Here is a 13,565-nt window from a genome sequence, read left to right as displayed (position 1 = left end):
CACACTCGCTGCGCATTTCTCTGTGCTTGGTTCAGATGCAGAAACATTACTGTCAACCTCAGCTGATGTGCAGAAGTCACTCACAGCTGAACTTTGTGTGGCCTTAGCTAAACCCTGTGAACCCACCAATAAAAGTGCCATCACACCAAACTAGTGATGCCACTTTTTTATGCTGACCAATTACTGTGCATTCACAATTCAGTCTTGGAACCCAATATAAAACCCAAGCACTGTATAATGCACATACTGGAAACAGTAGTTTCTAAAATTTCTCCCCCAACCACCCACAAGTAACTTTCAAAAGATCCTGAACACCTCTATATGTGAGTGTACTTGTTGAGGTCACATTTTACTGCTTAATATAATTTCATGGGCCACTTATGATAACCTCAGACAGAAGGTTGGGATGAGCTGGAATTAAAGAAAAAAAGGGGGGGAAATGGTTTGTAACTTTAACACAGTCCTTTTCTTTTAAGAATGACTGCAATGGTCAGCATTTTAGCTTAATATTCACAACACTGTACGAGTCACTAGTGTGCTTTAATGCAAAAAAAAATAATTGCTTTGTTGTTCATCTCAACAAAAATTTCAAAGCAGTTTTCTATAAAGATTCTTGAAATCAAGGATCCATTCAACTGTGCTATTTTATATTATAACCAAGTGTCTATATTTGATAGTTTCAAAGCAGCTATTTTAAGTGTCTTGACCATTTACGCAGAACAAAATCACATAAACCCCCAAATTCTCAGCTTCTTTTCAAGCCAGCCCTTTCTCTACCATGTCCCAAATGCTCATCCCAGTTCTAACAACCACAGTCCTACATTTTAGCGTTACAGGACTTAAGAATCACGCATGTCTCTTGAAATGAGTTTTGAAGTTAAGAAAATGTCAACCCAATGATCAGAGCAAAAGTCAGTATGCCCCACTATAATGATAGTGAACAGTTCAGAGAAATGTTTTGTTGCAAGGCTTTCTTAAAATTCCGAAACATGGAATATTTTACTGTCTTCTCAGTCTCCTGCTGCTATTTGTTCAATATCTCAAAAAAATCCTCTACAAGAAGGAACTCAAAAGTTACCCCTATATATAAGCAAAGTTCAAATCTTCTATTTATGATGCCCAGCCTGTTGCCAATGTACTTCAAGGACTGACTCGAAAAAAATGCCACGTAGTCCACTTCCTGATGAAACTCTCCTGTAGATGAGATTCAAATGATATTTTGTCATTGTATCACATGACAGCGTCCCTCCACAGACTGTTTGGGACTACTTCCTTCAGGATTCCCCTCCCTTGAATTCGATCTTTCTCCAACCCCCTGTAACAAGGCTAATGAGACAGTAGAAGCAAATCTTACTGTTCAACCCTTAAAAAAAGTTAGATGACACGTGACTAGCTTAATCATGCAAAGCTGATCACGAGTACATAAACACCTCTGAGCAAATCAAGGTCAGAGCTAAAGTAGGTCAACGACGTCTGCCAAGCACCCATCAGGGAGTCAAGACCTCTTTACACAAGCATCATCAGTTTCAGTTACCCCTAGGCAAGAGTCAACTATCTCCAACAAACAAATGTATTTATTCTAGAAGAAACACAAGTCATAACTTTATGAATCAGAAGTGTCTCATATCTTAAAACCGCTATTTTGCAATGGCAGAGGAAAACTGCGGTGTGGTTTCCTTAAGAAGTAATTGAAAAGATACTCATTGTCCCTGTGCGTAATGACTGAACCAAAAACACCCGCAGAAAGGAAATCATCTACTTCCCTTCACAGCAGTATTCCACCTCAAGTTAACTGTCACAGTATGAACTAGCAAGAAACAGAAGAACAGGATTATTTCTCTTCAGCATCTGTATTTCCTCAAGAGGTGCTGCAGATGTATGTACACTCCAGATGCACATGCATTCAGTAAAGGTGGGACTTCTGCTCAGCAGCACAAGGACTGCAAGTGTCCCTATGTGATTTCAAGATGCATACCCACACGCATGGGCATGGCTGCTACAAGTAGCAAGCAGTTCCTACATCAGAATCTTTATAATGAAACACCCTGTAGGAATCAAAGGAAGGTTTTTGAACTAATGAAAGTATCACAGAATCACAGAATCTCAGGAGTTGGAAGGGACCTCGAAAGATCATCCAGTCCAACCGCCCTGCCAGAGCAGGATCGCCAGAGCAGGATCACCCAGACCAGGTCACACAAGAATGCGTCCAGGTTGGCCTTGAATGTCTGCAGAGAAGGAGACTCCACAACCTCTCTGGGCAGCCTGGGCCATGCTCTGTAACCCTCGCAGTAAAGAAGTTTTTCCTCATGTTCAGATTGAACCTCCTATGCTCCAGCTTGCTCCCGTTGCCCCTTGTCCTGTCCTTGGACATCACTGAGAGGAGCCTGGCTCCTTCCTCCCAGCACTCGCCCTTTACAAATTTATAAACATGAATGAGGTCACCCCTCAGTCTCCTCTGCTCCAAGATAAAGAGACCCAGCTCCCTCAGCTGCTCCTCATAAGGAAGATGTTCCACTCCCTCCATCATCTTTGTAGCCCTACACTGGACTCTTTCAAGCAATTCCCTGTCCTTCTTGAACTGAGGGCCCAGAACTGGACACAATATTCCAGATGCGGTCTCACCAGGGCAGAGTAGAGGGGAAGGAGAACCTCTCCGGACCTACTAACCACAGCCCTTCTGATACACCCCAGGATGGCGTTGGCCTTATTGTCCGCAAGGGCACAGTGCTGGCTCAGCAATGGTATTCTCAGCAGTGGTATTCTCCTTTTCCTTCAGTACTTAAAGAGCAGCTGTCAGAATACTTCATATTTGCCCGATGTATCAATTCCTGTTTTGTCTTAATAGCACATTTGTGTTCCTTAAACTCCCTAATATTATTTACAAAACCACTGTGCTCCCAGAAGATAAAAATGCCCCTTGGCTTCCTCTCTCATGCAGATGCATCTCAGCATACCCAGTGGAGCACAGAAGTGACTTTACCCTGGTTTGCTTGTTGAGGTCCTTTTACCACTCGCTCATCAGCACGTTCATCAACCCCAGCAGCCTACAACCCGCATCTGAGATTTGGAACTCTGCCCAACCCAAACTTCTAGCAACATCAGCAGCTTATATCTCAACGCCATCCTTAACCACACACACAGAGCAGTAGTGAACCAACAGCCTCCTGCACCTCTCACATTAGCAGCTGCTGCTACCCAGCCCTGCACAACTCGGGTCACACAATTATCTCCTGCTTTATGGAAGGCAGAGGCACAGCCTGCAGCTGCTCAAGCGACCTACTCTTCAAACAGCTGCTCCCCATCTTTCCTAAGGAAAAAGTTGCAGGCTGGAGGGAAGCATCCCATGAATTCAAACCAGCCACTAAGCTACAAGATGAATCATTTTGACTTAGGGGAAAAAAGTCTCTAATAAACTGAAGAAAAACTCCACAGGCACAAAGAACATCTTTCAGCTCTAGGAAGTTAATGTAAAGGCAGTTTCTCAATAGATCAATATACTGTCCCCATGCACCCCCCTACGGAAAACAGGTCTGTTCATCACTGGTGTCTCTGAGAAACAGAATGAGTCATTCACAGCACCACCCTGCAGGAGTTTTCTAGACTGTTATAGTGGTAATGGAGCCATGGGACGGTATTCTGAATTTTATCTTGTCCATAGAGCACTTAGACTTCCAGTTCAAGAGGAGCATCAGATTCCATCTCTCCCTGCATCTAAGGGGAAGTAATTAAAACTTTTACTTCCAGCTATTTTAATAAAGGACTACTCTGTTGCTCCAAAATCAAGAGTAAGTCGTAACTAAAATAACTTTCTCTTGCACTGGGGAGCTCAGAAGTAGATCTAGGACCCCAGAAGTGTCTTAGCAGAGCTCAGTAAAGGAGAAGCATCACTTCCCTCAGTCTGCTGGCAACACTACTCCAAACACAATCCAGGAGGCTGCTGGCCACCTTGCTGCAAAGGCACCATTGCGGGCTCATGGACCCCCAAGATCTTTTCTGCCAAGCTGTTTTCCAGCTGGTCAGCCTCTAGTCTGTACTGGGGCATGGGGTTTTTCATCTCCAGATGCACGACTTAGCAAGGTTCTTTATAAGGTTCTTGTCAACCCTTTCCTCTGGCATGCTGACATTCCTCTGATAGGTAGCACACCTATGTGGTGTATCAGTCACTCTTCCCTGTTTTATATTGCCTGTATCTCTAAGTATGAAGTTTCAGACAGCATGGAAAGAAAGGTGGTTCTTGAAAGACCCCAAAAACAACCCCCAAAAATTCTAGCTCATGTTCTTCTCTCAGTGAAGCAGATAAATGTTTGCTTCAGGGCTGGTGCAGTCCCACTGCAAGGCCTCAAAGGTAGAGATAATGGACCATCTTCACAGCAAAAGATGAAAACTGGAACAAAACCAAAGCCAACCTATGCCACTTCCAGGAATCAAACCTGTTTAGACCGAGGGGGGTCTGTCCACACTATGGATTAAACATTTCCCTCCTAGCAGGGGACTGGTACACACCTCCACTGAAACAGCTAAAGGTACAGCATACAATTCTACAGAAGAGCCACTGGGTCTGGAGACTATCATCACCAGAAGCAGCATCTGACTAACCAGTTGACCCTCAGACATGGGAGACTTCATTTCCTCTCCTCTCAAGACCATTTGCCTCTCTACCTATTAGCAAATCCCAGCTAAAAAGAGTGTTTCAACAAAGCATGCTAGTTGGTAATCATTATCGAAAGCCTGATCTAGTATAAGCTTCTCGTCAGCCAAGATTAGACTCTTTGAGCTCTTATTCTTTGAAGTAAGCTTATATTGGCCTATTCAGATAATTTCATTTTGGGCAGCCATCAAAAGGAAACATCACAAGGGAACTAATCAAGCCCTTGTGAAAAGGTGGTGATGCACACTCTTGGAAATCAGTACTAATGTGCTGCTGTTACCAAAGGAACTTGGCCTGCTTCAATAATCAAGTACACGTACGCCCTCGGTTTCCAGAAAACAAAGTGGGCCTTTCCTGGAAGACCAGGTTTCAAGGGATTTCTGCAGCACACCAACCAAACACAGCCATTACCTACAGATGAAGCAAACTATTGCCTCTGTACAGGCTTCTGGAAGCAACACGTACTGGTCCTCACATCACTAGATACTGAGTGTAAGTCTATCAGTGCTGAAGTAATTCCTAAGCTCAGCCACTGGCCAGAATGAAAGAAACCAGTTCAGATGTTTCCACTTAGAGCAGGAACCAGTGAATTCTGCCTCAGAGCTGCGCAAACATTTTACTGGGAGTGTTATGACATTTTACAGGCACACCAAGATCCCCACAGGTATTCTTGGAACATATTTTCAGATTTCATCTCAAATGTCAAGATGACGGATATTTTAAGGAGGCTTTTACAAAAAAAAAAAAAGTACAGTTGTCATACAAAATCTGTAAGATAACAGCTGGTCTCCTACAAAGAGTAAGGAAAATTACACTAAGAATTACACTCTGGTATAATTATCAATGCAAGATCCACTGTCAATTAGCACACTCCTTCATGCCTTTGGATGCGTTATTTCAACAGGTCCTACTGATCAAAAACACCCAGTTTGATTTCCCTGGAAATGGATATAACCAAAATGGAATAAAAAGCAGTTATTCTGAGAACAGCTGCCTGTAGGAAAAGGACTGAGCTTACTATCATAAGTGTTTTAATTATTTAAAAACAAACCAAAACCCAAACCAATTTACTTGAAGACAGTACTGCAGACATTTCATTCAGCGCAGCACCCCAGAATTTCCATAGTGTAAGTATAGGACAAAATAATTACATTTTACGTTTAAAAATAGGTTTCACTAATGTTAAATGCTGGTTAAGTAAGTTCACAAAACCTATGTTAAGATGTAGTATATAATATCAATTTATTCCAATCCTTCAGAAGACTTGTGTGGGAAGAAACAAAGTATTACATTTTTCAACACTGAGGGGAAAGGATTACAATTAACAGGCAACATAAACTTTAAATTCTTCGAGTAAGACATGTAATTCTATACATAGTGCAAACACTGTGTTAAACACTGAAATCAATTACACTTTTAGAAATGACAGACCCATACACTACAATTAAGAAAACAGAACAAAACAAAACAAAAAACCCCACAAAAAAACCCCAAACAAAATCTACTCCCTTAATTATTAAAATACAAACGTAGTTGAAGTTCTCAGACTGAGTTTCCAAGCCAGGTCCAGTCTCTAATGTGTGAGGGAAGTACCGTTTCACAACCACTGAAGGCAATTCTCATTCCTCAACCCTAAGCCATCCAAAAGACTGGGGGGATGGCAGGGGGGAGGGAGAATGTTGTGCAATACAGAGGGAAATCCACCCTACCAAGTGGGAAAATCAATTACCCAGCATTAATACGCTTTAACTAAAAATTTAATCAAAGTTACTGTTGACTTCTTTAGTAGCTTATGTACTTCCAACGTGCTTTGATCAGAAACCTTAAAAAAAACCCCAAACCACCAAAAAACCAAGAAAACAAAACCAGAAAACAACAAAAACCCTCTCAACTGAGGCGGCAGTGGTTCTGTGACGTCTCACAAGTTGTACGCATTGCTTCTGATCTGTCAGCAAAATAAGATATCTTATCTTGTGCTGCATTGTAGAGTTAACTTCAAAGCAAAACTTTTTAGAAAATTAGACATTTTTCCTGAAGAGGACTGTACACAACCTGGACTGACATTTCCAGAGCAGAGAAACAAACCAGATAACAAGGAGGTGAGCAAATTAACTCACTCCTGCTTACACCAACAGTGGGAATTTACAAATCAGTGCATCCTGAACTCACAGCTGGAGATGTCTACTTTCTGCACTTGCAGTCCAAAAGATACAGCTTTCTCTTCCAAGATTTCACCTGACTCCTAAATAAGAGCACTAGCTTATAGCAGACAGACGCTTTAGATACCAGTTTTAAGTATATCTTCACCCTTCTAGTACCCAGACTGAACAAGCTAAGTGTCATACAGTTAAATATATATCTTCTAATTCAGAAAATAAATGTCCCAAAGCCAAATGTTCATTGTAAGTATTATTATGAACACGATATGCTCTGGGCAAGTTTAAGTTCCTTACTGTAGCTCCTGTATCCTCAAAAACTTGGCAAAGAATTCTTCCTGTAGTTTATAATCTCCAAAGTCGTCTTTCAATGGCAAGAAGGCGAAACCCTCTCACAAGAAGTTCCAAGATGCGTCTTCTAAAAGGTATCCATATGAAATACCAGCCTAGCAAAACACTTTCTCATTCACTTCAAAGGTGAAGCTGTACGTCAGACCCCACTCTAACACTTACCCAGTCTGATCGGTGATTTGGCACACCATGGAACTCATTCTCTGATTTCCTCCTCAAGCTTATATCTACTGCTTGTGCTTTAATACAACCTGCAATAGGATATCTTGATTTAAAGACTTCAAGCAAGAACAAGCTTTAACTCAAGCCACACTCCTCGCTGGCAAGGCACTATTTTAGTATTCCATTAGTTCCTCCAGCTTCCAGACAACAAATCCTTCTGTACTTTGGTCAGGTTTTCATTTTCTTCTCCTCTCATATACAAGTATTATAGGCATCAAAACCAGACAATACATTCAAGCTCTGGCACGACTAACACTTCCTTACTTTACTTTTAAAGATTATGCATTCAGGGATGTTAGCCATTTTTCAGTTTAATAGGTTGAATCACTGCACGCTTCTTTTAGTCTTTGAAGTGCATTTATTAAGGTGACAAACCTAGTTTCCTGCATTTTCCTTTAGGGTGAATCACCTGGTCCAAATTTCGTTAGACATACTGCATACAGTTAATTCTGTTTTCCAGTCACATTATTACTACAACATGTCCAAAAGCATTTGGCATGTGTGAGACCTTTCATTCAGAGATCTACTGCCAAACAAACTACAAGAGTTTGTATCTTCAGGGAACAAAGCATAGAAACAAAAGGACAAAAATATCCCGAAAAGGACCACACACGTGGTTCTCTTTATACCTTACACTTTCATTTCCAGTTTTTGCATACTCCCTCTGGTCCTGCTAAATTCCATCTCTGGCTGAAGAAGCCATCCCTGCTCTCAGCACCCTGCCAGCCTGCCAAAAAACGTTGACAGGCTGTCAGTTACCCTTCAGTCCTGAAGTAAGCCCTGGGAAAATGAAGACCTTCTCAGCCCGCCTGGAACCAAGCCATGGTATTCCCCACCCAGCTGCCTCTCTATTGTATCCTCTAGCACACATATCCCTGACAGGTTCATTTTTCCCTAACGGTTTCTTAAAAAACCCCTTTTAACTTAACTTTACAAAAATCAGCTGTCAAACACATATGCATCACATCCATATGAACACCAATACTTCTTCCTTCAGACTATCTCAGTACTATATTAGAGGCTCAACTTCATTTTTGTTCTCCCACTATACCACAGTTTTTTTGGATAGGAAAGCATCACAGCTTTTTGTTAAGCACGAGTAGGTAGTCTGCTAAAATAAAAAAGCTGGAGAAGAACATACAGTGATGGCACAGCTACTGTACGTGTTCAGTTAAAGTTTATGTGTAGAAACGGAGAAATTTACAACTTCGAATTATTTATGAACTTCCAGCTTTAAGCAGATAACCTCTCCACACACACACACACACACTTACTGTCACGCAAATAGCCTCAGCTACTTGTCTCTGCACATGGAATCCCTTTGATATATGTGGAGCAACAACAAACACTAACATACATAAGCTCAGCAGTTTGGTTTCCTGAACTCACACTATTTGCCAGCTAAATACAAATCAAACTAGTGAAAAGTGAGACACTGCGACAATTTAGCACTTGCATGTTTTCTGTAAAATAGGCAAAGTCAAAAAACATCAAAAAAAGATACACATGCCTTTTTCAGTCTTGCTCAATGCTTCAGAAATAATAACCTCCCCCATTCCTGAAATCCTGATTTTCAAACGAGCGATCTGCTGCTCACACTGTGAAAGGCAGCGTTTCAGAGCTATGACAGCTCACACTGTGGCATTATCCAGTCCTCTGCTCTGCAGAGTTTCACATAGCGCAGTTAGGAACCGCAGCCACAGAGAACACTGAGAAGTAGGGCAAGTTCCCAGTGCTCCCCTAGGGCCAGCACTGGTATAGATACTGTGCATTAAGAGCAGAATTGGTATAGCTGAAGACTCCCGGTTCAGCTGCCCCACCAGCAGCAGTGCTTAGCACTGCCACAGGACAAGGCAAGTATGACTGCAGGACAGATTCTTCCAGTCTCACACCATACTTTCAGCAGTTTCAAGTGATAGTGAAACCAAAATGACAATTAAAAGAAGTCCTTTAACAGGACATTGAAAGTAAAGTTAGATTTGTCATCATACCCTATACTGAATGCCCAAGTGACACACTCTTGGCTTCTTCTGCCACAGCACTAGCTACTTTTTATGTTTCCTTCTCTCCTGGATAGACTGGAATTTCTGTGCAATGTGACATCTGCAAAGTGAGCCCCAAATACCCTGCAACGTGCATTTCACCAAAGCCAGCATCTAGGAAATTTTTGTTGCTGAGGCTTTGTACATCACAGCGTTCAAAGTATGAACTGGTAGAACAAATCAAATTATAATTTAGGGAGAAACCATGCAAAATACTTCCCTCTTTTACGTTCATGACCAGAGTGATGAGTACCTCAATAACAGGTATCAGTCTTGGAAAAAGTTGTATTTGTCTCGCTCAGGATAAGCACAAGATTCTATGAAAACCTTCACAGCAAAGCTCCACAGAACAGCTGATAAAACAACTTAGTGCCAAAGGGTGGCTTCACTCCCTTTTTCTTTTCCTTGTCACTCTTCCCCCAGATTTCCCTTCCAGTACTGCAGCACAGACTTCATAAAGTCCCCAGAGCCTGTCTGTACAGTGTGTCGAATCAACCTGCTCATCAGGGCTGAATAATAACTTGACAGAAAGCACAGACTTTGGGGGGGTTAGCAAGTTTAACCAACCGTCTTACTGAAAGCTCAGATGATGCCCACAACCGGCACAGAGCAAGGGGGTGAGACATGCCAGAAGAGAGGAAGGGGCTGAACCATCCCTTCCAACAGCAGTGAGTGGTTAAAATATCCCTCTTATATCCCTTAACTGCACTTTCAGCTTATTCACAGCACTGCTGCAGGATTTGTTTCCAACATGCAAATCCCTGCATGGTTTGAGCACATCAAGGTGTGCTGAAACCTTTCTGCTGATGCACACCTGCACTGTGACATTTCCTCTGCTCGGGAGTTTATTCTTTTGTGAATGACATGTTTTTTATGCATATACGTAGGCACAGCAGAGCATTCCTATCCACTCTGTATTCATTGCCTCAGTGGGAGTGTAAGCTTTATTTTCCCAAGAAGGGCCTACAGCAACGGGAAAGCCCTTTGCAGAAATGACTGATGAAACCTATTTATTTTTTTGCACATCTATACATTAATGCTGATGTTGAACCACCAAATTTCCAAACCTTTAACATTCAGCTGCCAGAGACAGATGGGGATGCAAGCCTCAGACTTAGATTTAAAACCTTCCTGGAAAAATGCATGATTTCTAAGTTAAATCAGCAGTCAAGTTTGAATGCATACTTCTACATTACAACTGAAACTGAAAAAGTGGTTTAAGGTATTTAGAACACAGACTCACGTCACCAATTTAAGATGGCCCTTAAAGGCAGAATAACTATCACGGGATACCAGCAATTCACTTAATAGAGTCCGTATGCTATGCAGTCATCTCAACTGTTACCAATAAAAAGAAAGAAAGAAAGAAAATACAGCAAGTGGGGAAGAACAGTGTGTCATCCACAGGAAAAAAAAGTAAAAACAGATAAAAAAAATCCTGCCAATGCCAAACATGGGCAAAAGAGAAAGAAAACTCACTAAGAATAAAAACCTTAAACAAAACACAGCCACGCACACCACGAAAGAACTCTTGGTAAAGCTGAAGGCTGCATTTTTTTTTTAAATGATTGCTTTTGCTTGGATGAAAGATCCACCCATGCAACAGCTCCCTCCCCCTCCAAAGAGGGGCTCTAACAGTTGCAAGCAGAAGTTTTTCCAATCCATTGTTTTATTCCAAAAGAGAACATTCCACAACCTACGCTGCCCGATCCCAAAGGGCCTAGGAAGGATCACTAGACAGTTCACATTCCTCCACAAAAGGTTTAAGTAGGTTTAGATGATTTTATTTCCGCAAGTAGCAGGCTTGTGCCAAATATTAATAATGCAGTCCCTTAGTTACCACTTACAAATGCTCATAATTATTTACAGCTCCTGAACAGCACGGAGGACAACTGGGATACCATCCAACAAATCCACAGCAATTAAATTTATTAGAAAATAGAAAACTTTCCACTTTCACTCAGTGGAACAAGATAGGCAATGAGTTCTGTATAAGGGACAGTGAAGTATGCTAGTATTCTTGAGCTGAGAGGATTGTCAGGACCAAGACAACAAAATCATCACGTCACAGGGACATCAAATGAAGCTTGCGTGAAAGGCTGAAAACGACACAGCTCTTCACACAGAGGTGGTAGGCTGTGGAAGCTCTTTGCCAAAGAACAAGAAGGATATAAGGTCGTGTGGTTTCCAAAGAGAGGTAGGACCAGTTCAGGGAAGGGAATTCTGCTGAGCGTTATCGCCACACCTGGCTCGTGAAGTCCCTGGTCTGAAAAGAACTGTGGGCCAGTATGAAAGGACACATGCTTGTCCTGGTCTTACTCTTTGCCAGGCAGCAGCTCACAGCCACTCTATAGGAACTGGAGTCTTCGTTATGGCATGCAACGGCCACTCTTACCTTCTTTCAGCAAAAGAACATTATGTCAATTTCTAAGTATTCAGAGAAAACTTCTACTTACAAGAATGGCATGTATGGAATACCCACAGTGAAGGTGTGAAGTATACAGAATCCTCAGAAAACCTTTCTAGGTTCTCTCTGGTTTAAGTCAACTACTCTGCAGTTACCACCGTAACATCCTTTAACACCAGGTGAACGATCTAAATTCAGTCAGTACACATTACACTGAGTTTAGCAAGGCTTAGCTTAACAGAAAAAATAGTCTAAGATAGGAAACAAGATTTATATGTTAGGCATCTCCTTTCATAACTGGAATTCCAAAACCAGTTTAAACAACTAAATTTCCATGCAGCACCTAGAAACAACAGCACTGAGCAGGGAACCACGTAAAAGTCTGTAGGCAGGATGGCTGTCCCATTATTTCATCTTGCTAAGCACTTGTTAATACACACACTTCTCCACTCACCTGAAGTCTTGCCTACAGTGTGAAATTAAATTTCAAATCATGAAGCAGAGCTCACAATTCTCATTTCAAGAGGCAAAAGGAGCCTGCAAAGTAAGGTTACTGATAACCCATGGGGAAAATACCAACCAGACATGACAGAATAGAATAGAACAGAACAGAGAACCATGTATTTCAGGGGATCGTATACTAATCCCTAGATATAAATATTGCTATGCTTTTTTAGAGTCCTATTTTTCTGCAATGTTCACTTCAGAACATGATCTAGAGTCTCGTGCACTATTTTGCCCCAGCTTTACTAGAGAAATACCTACCCTTTTTGCACGTGTTTTGCCTCAGTAGCTTGCTCATCTGATGCTCAGTTTAATGTTTTTTAAAGCCCCTTCAGCTGTCTTCAAGGATTCTATCTCCTCTTACATGTGTTTAATTTATTCTTTGTGTCTGGAAGTAAAGCTTAAGTTTATATTCACTAAATTCTGAAGTAACTGTCTAAACACAAAATACTTACCTTGAGTAGCTTAACCAACAAATATAAATGATCTTCATGTTAAATCACTACAACTTGTTTTCACACAACCCGCCCCTCAGGTTTCACTCCCACTTTTGCCTCCATCAATTATCAGTGCTTGAAATGTTGCTCTTTTACAAATCATTGCTATTAAAATTATATATTATTAATTCAAAATAAAGATGTTGTATTTTCCTCCCGTTAACCAGTAAGATTACACGTTGAAGGTGAGGTTTGCTTTGCTCTTTAGTATTGCTGAACAAAACTCTTAGGTACTACACTTTATCTATGCCTGACAGAATAACAATATGAGAATCCCCAGTAGTATTTTTAATCACAGAATACGAGGAGTCGGAAGGGACCTCGAAAGCTCATCCAGTCCAACCCCCCTGCCAGAGCAGGATCACCAGACCAGGTCACACAGGGAAATCTTTTAAGTTGTTTTGAAGAAACATTGCCAGAGTCTTTAGAGATGATCCCTTCCTCTCTGCTGCAAGTTTTCCTGGCCCTCCCTCTCCTTCACAGTCTGACTGAAGCTGTGTGTCCCTCAGCTTCCTTCTACTCAGGCACGCTGCAGCACAGAGAAAAGTACCTATGTTTTATCTTAATACTGATACCAGGTTCATCCAGATTTGTTCCCTTGTATGATCACAGAGTCATATTTCCTCTGCAACAGGAGGAAACCTCATCTATTTTATACAACAAACTGATATGTTGTAATTCAGGCCAAAGTTTATTTTAGAAATATATCCTGAATGAACTGATATGTTCCAGGAATCT

The sequence above is a fragment of the Mesitornis unicolor genome, unplaced genomic scaffold, assembly GCF_000695765.1.
Source record: "Mesitornis unicolor isolate BGI_N332 unplaced genomic scaffold, ASM69576v1 scaffold24874, whole genome shotgun sequence".
In the NCBI taxonomy this organism is placed as follows: domain Eukaryota; kingdom Metazoa; phylum Chordata; class Aves; order Mesitornithiformes; family Mesitornithidae; genus Mesitornis; species Mesitornis unicolor.
The sequence above is the reverse complement of the archived record's forward strand: the minus strand, read 5'-3'. Positions refer to the sequence as shown.